This window comes from Notamacropus eugenii, chromosome 4 (genome assembly GCF_028372415.1).
Source record: "Notamacropus eugenii isolate mMacEug1 chromosome 4, mMacEug1.pri_v2, whole genome shotgun sequence".
Classification (NCBI taxonomy): Eukaryota; Metazoa; Chordata; class Mammalia; order Diprotodontia; family Macropodidae; genus Notamacropus; species Notamacropus eugenii.
This window is the reverse complement of record NC_092875.1, coordinates 457,074,898-457,084,149: the sequence shown is the minus strand read 5'-3', so window position 1 is coordinate 457,084,149 and position 9,252 is coordinate 457,074,898. Positions and strand designations below refer to the sequence as shown.

The following is a 9,252-nucleotide window of genomic DNA, read 5'->3' as shown; positions in this document are numbered from 1 at the left end:
TCTTGAGAACTGTGCAGCTATTATGATAAAAGAGATATATGTAGAGGGAACGGGCATAAAGTAAATGATGTCATGTCAAAAATATGATTTAAGTATGAGAAGGGAATGTAATAGGAGGTGTGGAAAGGAGGAAGCAGAAAATGGCAAATTATATCACAGGAAGAAGTACAAAACTATAGTAGAGGGAAGGAGGGGAGGGAGATGAGCATTGTTTGAGAGGTACTCTCATCTGATTTGTTCAAAGGAGGGAACAATAATCTTAAGTTGATAAGCCTAACTAGCTCTATAGGTAGTAGGAGGGGAAGGGGGAAGAAAGGGGAGGGTGGCTAAAAGGGAGGAAAGAAGCAATAAGAGTAAAGGGGACTAAAAAGGGAGGGGGGTCAAAAGAAGGAGGGGAAGGGGGCAGGAGGAGGGGGAGAAAAGTGAATACTATTGAGGAGGGGAAGGGAGACGGGAGAGCTAAAAGCACAAATGGTGGGAAAGAGGTTGGAGGGAAATACACAGATTGTAATCATAACTGTGAATGTGAATGGAATGAACTCTCCCATAAAACGGAGACGGATAGCAGAATGGATTAAAAGCCATAATCCAACAATATGCTGCTTACAAGAAACACATTTGAAACGGGGGGATACACATAGGATAAAGGTCAAAGGATGGAGCAGAATATATTGTGCTTCAGCTCATGTAAGAAAGGCAGTAGTAGCAATCCTAATCTCAGACAAAGCAAAAGCAGAAAGAGATCTAATCAAAAGGGATAAGGATGGAAACTATATCCTGCTAAAAGGCACCATAGACAATGAAGCAATATCATTACTAAACATGTATGCTCCAAGTGGTATAGCATCCAGATACTTAGAGGAGAGGTTGGGAGAGTTGAAGGAAGAAATTGATAGCAAAACTATACTAGTGGGGGACATCAACCTCCCCCTCTCTGAACTCGATAAATCCAACCTCAAAATAAACAAGAAAGAGGTTAAGGAGGTAAATAAAACTCTGGATAAGGTAGATATGATAGATCTTTGGAGAAAATTAAATGGGAATAGAAAGGAATATACTTTTTTCTCAGCGGTACATGGAACATTTACAAAAATTGACCATGTACTAGGACATAAAAATCTCACAGTCCAGTGCAGAAAGGTAGAGATAATCAATGCATCCTTTTCAGATCATAATGCATTAAGAATTACATGTAATAAAAGGCCATGGAAAGAGAAACCAAAAATCAATTGGAAACTAAATAATCTAATTCTAAAGAAGGGTTGGGTTAAAGAAGAAATCATAGAAACAATCAACAATTTCATTCGAGAGAATGACAATAGTGAGACAACATACCAAAACTTATGGGATACTGCAAAAGCAGTTATTAGGGGAAGTTTTATATCTCTGAATGCTTACATAAATAAAATAGAGAAAGAGGAGATCAATGACTTAGGCTTGCAGTTGAAAAAGCTAGAAAAAGAACAAATTGAAAATCCCCAAGTAAATACCAAATTAGAAATACTGAAAACCAAAGGAGAGATTAATAAAATTGAAATTAAGAAAACTATTGAATTAATAAATAAAACCAATAGTTGGTTTTATGAAAAAACTAATAAAATTGATAAACCTTTGGTCAATCTGATTAAAAAAAAGAAAGAAGAAAACCAGATTACTAATATTAAAAATTAAAGGGGTGAACTCACCTCCAATGAGGAGGAAATTAAAACAATAATTAGAAACTACTTTGCCCAACTTTATGCCCACAAATTCGATAATCTAAACGAGATGGATGAATATTTTAAAAAATACAAATTGCCCAGATTAACAGAAGAGGAAGTTGAATACTTAAACAACCCCATCTCAGAAAAAGAAATTGAACAAGCCATCAATGAACTCCCTAGGAAAAAATCTCTAGGGCCAGATGGATTCACAAGTGAATTCTATCAAACATTTAAAGAACAGTTAATTCCAATGCTACATACACTATTCTTGAAAATTGGGGAAGAAGGAGTCCTCCCAAATTCTTTCTATGATACAAATATGGTTTTGATACCCAAACCAGGAAGAGACAAAACAGAGAAAGAAAATTATAGACCAATTTCCCTAATGAATATAGATGCAAAAATTTTAAATAAGATTCTAGCAAAACGAATACAGCATCTTATCACGAGATTAATACATTATGATCAGGTAGGATTCATACCAGGACTACAGGGCTGGTTCAATATTAGGAAAACTATTAGCATTATCGATCACATCAACAACAAAGCTAACAAAAACCACATGATTATCTCAATAGATGCAGAAAAAGCTTTTGACAAAATACAACATCCATTCCTACTAAAAACATTGGAGAATGTAGGAATAAAGGGAACTTTCCATAAAATAATAAGCAGTATCTATCTAAAACCTTCAGCAAGCATTATATGCAATGGGGATAAGCTAGATGCATTCCCAATAAGATCAGGGGTGAAACAAGGTTGTCCATTATCACCACTATTATTTAATATGGTACTAAAAATGTTAGCTGTAGCAATTAGACAAGATAAAGATATCCAAGGAATTAAAATAGCCAAAGAAGAAACTAAGTTATCACTCTTTGCAGATGATATGATGATTTACCTAGAGAATCCCAGAGATTCAAGTAAAAAATTACTAGAATTAATAAACAACTTTGGCAAAGTTGCAGGGTACAAAATAAACCCACACAAATCTTCTGCATTCCTATATATTAGCAACAAAGTCCAACAGCAAGAGATAGAAAGAGAAATCCCATTTAAATTTAGGGTAGACAGTATAAAATACTTAGGAGTCTACCTGCCAAAACAAACCCAGGGATTATATGAACACAATTACAAGACACTTTTTGCACAAATAAAGTCAGATTTAAGTAAGTGGAAAAAGATTAGTTGCTCATGGGTAGGCCGTGCTAATATAATAAAAATGACAATTCTACCCAAATTAATACACTTATTTAGTGCCATACCAATTAAATTATCAGACAATTACTTTCTAGAGCTGGACAAAATAATATCAAAATTCATTTGGAAAAACAAAAGGTCCAGAGTATCAAAGGGACTAATGAAAAGAAATGCTTGGGAAGGTGGCCTAACGCAACCAGACCTCAAACAGTACTATAAAGCAGCAATTATCAAAACCACTTGGTATTGGCTAAGAAACAGAGAGGTAGACAAGTGGAATAGACTTGGCACTCAAGATGCAGTAGGCAAGGAATATAGCAACCTTCTGTTTGATAAACCCAAGGACCCCAGCTTCTGGGATAAGAACTCATTGTTTGACAAAACTTGCTGGGAAAACTGGATAACAGTGTGGCGGAAATTAGGCATAGACCCATACCTGACACCGTACACAAGAATAAAGTCCAAATGGGTACATGATTTAGGTGTAAAGATTGATACCATGAATAAACTGGAGAAGCAAGGAATAGTGTATTTATCAGATCTATGGAGAAGGGAAGAATTCTTTACTAAAGGAGAGATAGAATGCATTATGAAATGCAAAATGGATAACTTTGATTACATTAAACTGAGAAGTTTTTGCACAACCAAACCCAATGCAACCAAAATCCGGAGGGATGTAGTAAATTGGGAAAGAATTTTTACAGCTAAGCTCGGGGATAAAGGCCTCATTTCTAGAATATATAGAGAACTGACCCAAATGTATAATCATACAAGTCATTCCCCAATTGATAAATGGTCAATGGATATGAACAGGCAATTTTCAGAGGAAGAGGTTAAGACTATCTATAATCATATGAAAAAGTGCTCTAAATCACTATTGGTTAGAGAGATGCAAATCAAAACAACTCTGAGGTACCACATCACACCTATAAGATTGGCAAACATGACAGAACAAGAAAATGATAAATGGTGGAGAGGATGTGGGAAAGTTGGAACACTAATTCATTGTTGGTGGAGCTGCGAGCGCATCCAACCATTCTGGAGAGCAATTTGGAACTATGCCCAAAGGGCTACAAAAATGTGCATACCCTTTGACCCAGCAATATCGCTACTAGGACTATACCCCCAAGAGATCATAAAAATGGGAAAGGGTCCCACATGTACAAAAATATTTATAGCAGCACTCTATGTAGTTGCCAAAAACTGGAAGTCAAGGGGATGTCCATCAATTGGGGAATGGCTGAATAAATTATGGCATATGAATGTAATGGAGTACTATTGTGCCATAAGAAATGATGAACAAGAAGACTTCAGAGAGGCCTGGAAGGACTTATATGACCTGATGCTGAGTGAAAGGAGCAGAACCAGGAGAACTTTATGCACAGCAACAACCACAGTGTGTGAGAGTTTTTTCTGGTAGACTTAGATTTTTGTAATAACACAAGAACTTCTTACCAAAAAAAAAAAAAAAAATCCCAATGGAGGATCTCAAGGCAAAATGCCTGCCACACTCAGAGAGAGAAATATGGAAGTCACTTACATATTGTAGCAGATCATGTTTGTGTATGTGTATGTGTTTGTGTATCATGTTCTGATTTTTTATACGATTTCTTTCATTTATCTTAGTCTGACTACACAGCATGACTATAGTGAAAATATACTCAATAGGAAAGTATATGTAGAATCTATACAGAATTGTATGCAGTCGTGGGGAGGGAGGGGGGGAGTGGGGGGTAGGTGGGGCGGATAAAATCACAATTGTATGGCAGTGATTGTTAAATATTACAAAATTAAAAAAAAAAAAGAATTTGGGAGGACTCCACCAATTTTCCCAAATAATCTAAATAGTATTGAAATTAATTGTTGTTTAAATATTTTACAAAATTCATTTGTAAATCCATCTGGTTCTGTAGATTTTTTTCCAAGGGAGTTCACTGATAGTTTCTTCAGTTTCTTTTTCTGAGATGAGGCCATTTATCTATTCACCTTCCTCTTCTGTTATCTGGGCAATTGACATTTTTATAAATATTCATCATTAACATTGCCAAATTTATGGGCATACAGATGGGCAAAATAATTTCTAATTACTGTTTTAATTTCCTCTTCATTGGAGATGAGTTCACTCTTTTGATTTTTGATATTGGCAATTTTGTTTTCTTCTTTTGTTTCATCCAATTGAACAATGGTTAACCAATTTTATTGCTTTTTTCATAAAACCAACTCTTAGTTTTATTTATTAGATCAATAGTTTTCTTAATTTCAGTTTTATTAATCCCTCTGTTGGTCTTCAGTATTTCTAATTTGATATTTACTTGGAGATTTTCCATTTGCTCTTTTTCTAACTTTTTCAGGTGCATGCCCAATTCATTGATCTCCTCTTTCCATATTTTATTCATGTAGGCACTCAGGGATATAAAACTTCCCCTAAGAACTGCTTTTGCAGTATCCCATAAGATTTGGTAGGTTGTCTCATTATTGTCATTCTCTTGAATGAAGTTGTTGATTGATTCTATGATTTGTTGTTTAACCTACTCATTCTTTATGATTAGATTAGTTTTCAATTAATTTTGGTATATGTTTCCATGTCCTTTTATTACATAAAATTTTTATCGCATTATGATCTCAGAAGGATGCATTGACTATCTCTGCCTTTCCATACTGAATTGTGAGGATTTTATGTCCTAGAACGTGGTCAATTTTTGTATATGTGCCATGTACTGCTGAGAAAAAGGTATATTTCTTTCTATCCCCATTCAATTTTCTCCAGAGATCTAGCATATCTACCTTGAAAGAGACCCACTGAAGACTAAAGCATTATACAAATTTTTTTCTAAGCAGGTGTTTTACAGTTGGCAACACTGAGCAAAAAGTTTGTGTCTGAAGGATTGATCCTAGCACAAAGTGATTGTCACTTTGAATTGAACTCAGATACTCGCAGTGATGTCAAAGGCATAAGATTTAAGGTGAGGAAGAGCAAGACATGTCATTAAATTATTTAACTTTCAAATTGTTTAAAAATGATTAAAAGCTGGATAAAGATTTTTGGAAACACCACTTCAAAAGATTACTTCAGAAAATATCACTAGCAATATAATGTGTTCCTTCCCCCACCCTTCCTAACTCTCAAAATACACTTGAACACCCAGTGTAAAAAACACTTGAGGGAAAACCAGGAGTCAATCATTTGAAAAGAAAGGTGTAGAAGGTAGCAAACTCTGTGTAGCAGATGCTGGTACTGCTCAATCGAGCTGCTGATGGAGGCTGCAGTGACATTAAATCCCCAAGTAAGGCATCAGGTGTCTAGACTCCTTCTCATAAACATCTGGGACAATGCCATAAGGCTTCAGTACCATTTTAACTGTTGACTTCCCAAAAAAGCTGACATTCATAGTCTATCAGCTGCCTCCAGAAACATACATTGGACCTAATTACAGTCCTCTGGACTTTCACCCAGTTGTATGCCTCCAGCAGACCCACCTTGTAGTACTTCATCATGTAAGCAAGGCAGAAGGTGGTGGAATGGCTCACACCAGCTATGCAGTGCAGTAGAGTTGCTCCATGCTTGCATCTCACACAGTGCATCTTGTAGGCCACAGTGTCAAAGTACAGCCCAATGGGTGCACAGGGTATGTCAGCCAGAGGCACTTTGACATTTTCAAACTGAGGCCAGTTGAAATTGGGAATCTCAATGGTGGCACTGACAATGCAGATGATCCCTTGGGTCTGGAGGAGATGGAGGTTAGAGGCAACAATGCCCCTGCCCAGGTATAGAGAAGAAGTAATCTGGATGATGCCTCTGAGCTCTCCCTCTGAAATTATTCAAGGGGCCATCAGAATTCATGGTAGTGTGCTATGAACTCTGGAGCTCATGAGGACACTAGCAATCACACTTTCATCATTGGGAGGAAGTCCATCTCTTTTTTCCTTTCACTAAAAAAACAGAAATTATCACAAACTTGTTCTTGAAGTAAAAGCTCTGTTGTGCTCAGGAGCCCTCCTTTGTATATGGAAAATCCCAGGTAAGCAGTGTTGGTCACAAGGGCTATAAACTGTGGCAGCTTGGCTCTGGCCTGGTTGGGTTCCTCTGCTTGGTGATGCTGGACTGGGCTAGGCTGTATGGTGCATCCAGTCTGCTGCTTTACAACACTGATCCCCACTGCCCGCACTCCCTGTCCATCCTTCTGAGCAGCTTCCAGAGTCTATGGGATGGGGCCACCATGCCCCTCCTTCACCCCTCTACTGGTGCCCAGGGGAGGGGAAGAAGACATACATACATACATAGCTAACAGACAGAGAAGCACCAACATACAGGTTTTCTAAGCCAGGGGGCTCTTTAGCAGCTTCCCAGAGTCTCATCTGGCAAACAAGCTTTCTTCCAAAAACTAAGCCCCTAAGTTAAACCTCACCTCAGTATTTATACACTTTTCAGAACCAGAGGGCAGGAACCCTGTTTCCTGTACCTCAGTAAAAATTAACAAAAGGTATTGAGGTCTATTGATGGGTGGGGAATATCTTTAACTCTTCCCCTCTCCCATCATTAATCTTAAATTATCATTTCATATTGTGAGCCTCTGAGAGCAATGGTGCCACCAGGCTATACCAGGAGGGGAGAACTGGCTCAAGTCAGTAACTGAGTGGCTCAAGTTTCTATGCCAGTCAGCAGTAGGATTGGGTTTATGAGTGAGCTCTGTGCTTTTAGTTTAGGTGATACCTGGGAAGTGGGAGAGTCAGATAGACAGACACAGATAGAGACACAGACACAGAGAGACAGAGCTTAAAAAAAAAAGAAAAACTGTAAGTTTAGGAAATGGTAGCGTTTTCTCCATTTCAGATTTAGAGACAATATATTTGTATGCAACTAAGTTCAAATAAGTGAATTAGTTTTTTTTTTCTTTCAGAAAATATTAGTACAAATAATTCTTGCTCCAAATCCATTTATTCTGGATCCATTTTATCTATATAGATTCATAAAAAACAAAGCTCAGATATTAAAATTACTTACATGAGAATATGTGTTTGTCTTATTAAAATATGGGAGGTTATATGTAAGGGCCACTTAGAAAATTTCTAGAGAAAAAAAAAATAACATACATCCCAGAGACTTGGAGAATGTGCAATAACACAGGAATATTGTGAAATCTAGGTACAGTTGCTTAAGGTTAAATATCTGAATCCAGTGCTATCATTCTAATTAGTCTAATCCTTTTTAAGACAAATTATGAATTTAGCTATATGAAGAATGTGCCTTGGTGGAGTGGAATAGGAAGCTGTTATAGACAAATTTTTTCCTTCACCAGAGCATTTCCCTCTTTAAAACTTCATGGCCCATATTTCCCAACAGGCTAAAGAATTTTAACAAACAATTCTCAAATGAAGAATTACAACTTCTTAATGACCATATGAAAGACTGCTCCAAATCATCGTTTAAAATAGAGATGCAAATCAAAATATCTGTGAAGTTTTGTCTCTCAATGAGACAATTGCAAAAGATGACAAAGGGTGGGAATAGTCAGGGTTAGAGGAGTTATGGAAAGGCACACTCATTAATGTTGTGAGAACTATATACTAGTTCAAACATCTTGGTAGAAGAAGGGAAGTATGCTTTTTAAAGATGACTAAAATAACTGTACCTTTTTATCTGGAGCTTCCATGGCTAAGCATGGAAGACAGTTAGCTGGTGCAATGGAGAGAGCCCAGGAACACTTATGACGGTCACAGTTTGAAGGCTATTTCAGATACTGTATCAGTAAGCACCCCACACCATACACATGGGGGCCTACTACAACAGGTTCTTAGACCTGCAGTCATAAAAGGAAAGGCAACTTTTGAGGGGTTAACAATCACTTTAATCAAGCGCATGTATCAATCCTTTAGTCAAGCACATATGTCATTCACCTACTTCAGGGGATTCAATATCCTGAACCCAAAGTAGTCCACAGACAGACATGGCTTCCTCTGTCCGACCACAGTTCAACAGACAGGTCTGACCAGTCACCAAAAAGGGAAGCACGACATCCGAGTTCTCAAAACTGGAGGACAGAGGGGAGAGGGGCTCCTTTGTACCTTCCCAGAGTCCTCCTCTGGCACTCAAACCTTCTTACCAAAACTAATCCTCAAAGCAAAACCTCACCCTCAGAGTATTTATACACTTTTTAGAGCCAGAGGGCATAACCCTCAGACTCAATATCTCAATACAAAAAAAAAAAAAAACACTTGGGACCCTTCTACAAAACAGCTCCCCTAATCAAGCTTCCCACAATGGGCAGGCTTATCAATGAGTGGGAAAGATCCTCCCCAATCACATTCAAATAGAGGATTTATAGCTCTTCATGATACTAAAACAAAAACA

At 37.4% G+C, this 9,252-nt stretch overlaps 1 pseudogene; it reads right to left on the bottom strand.

The window, feature by feature from the left end:
- Positions 1-6,175: 6,175 nt before the first annotated feature.
- LOC140498662 (dual specificity protein phosphatase 14-like) lies at positions 6,176-6,773 on the bottom strand (annotated as a pseudogene).
- Between the last annotated feature and the right edge of the window lie 2,479 nt (positions 6,774-9,252).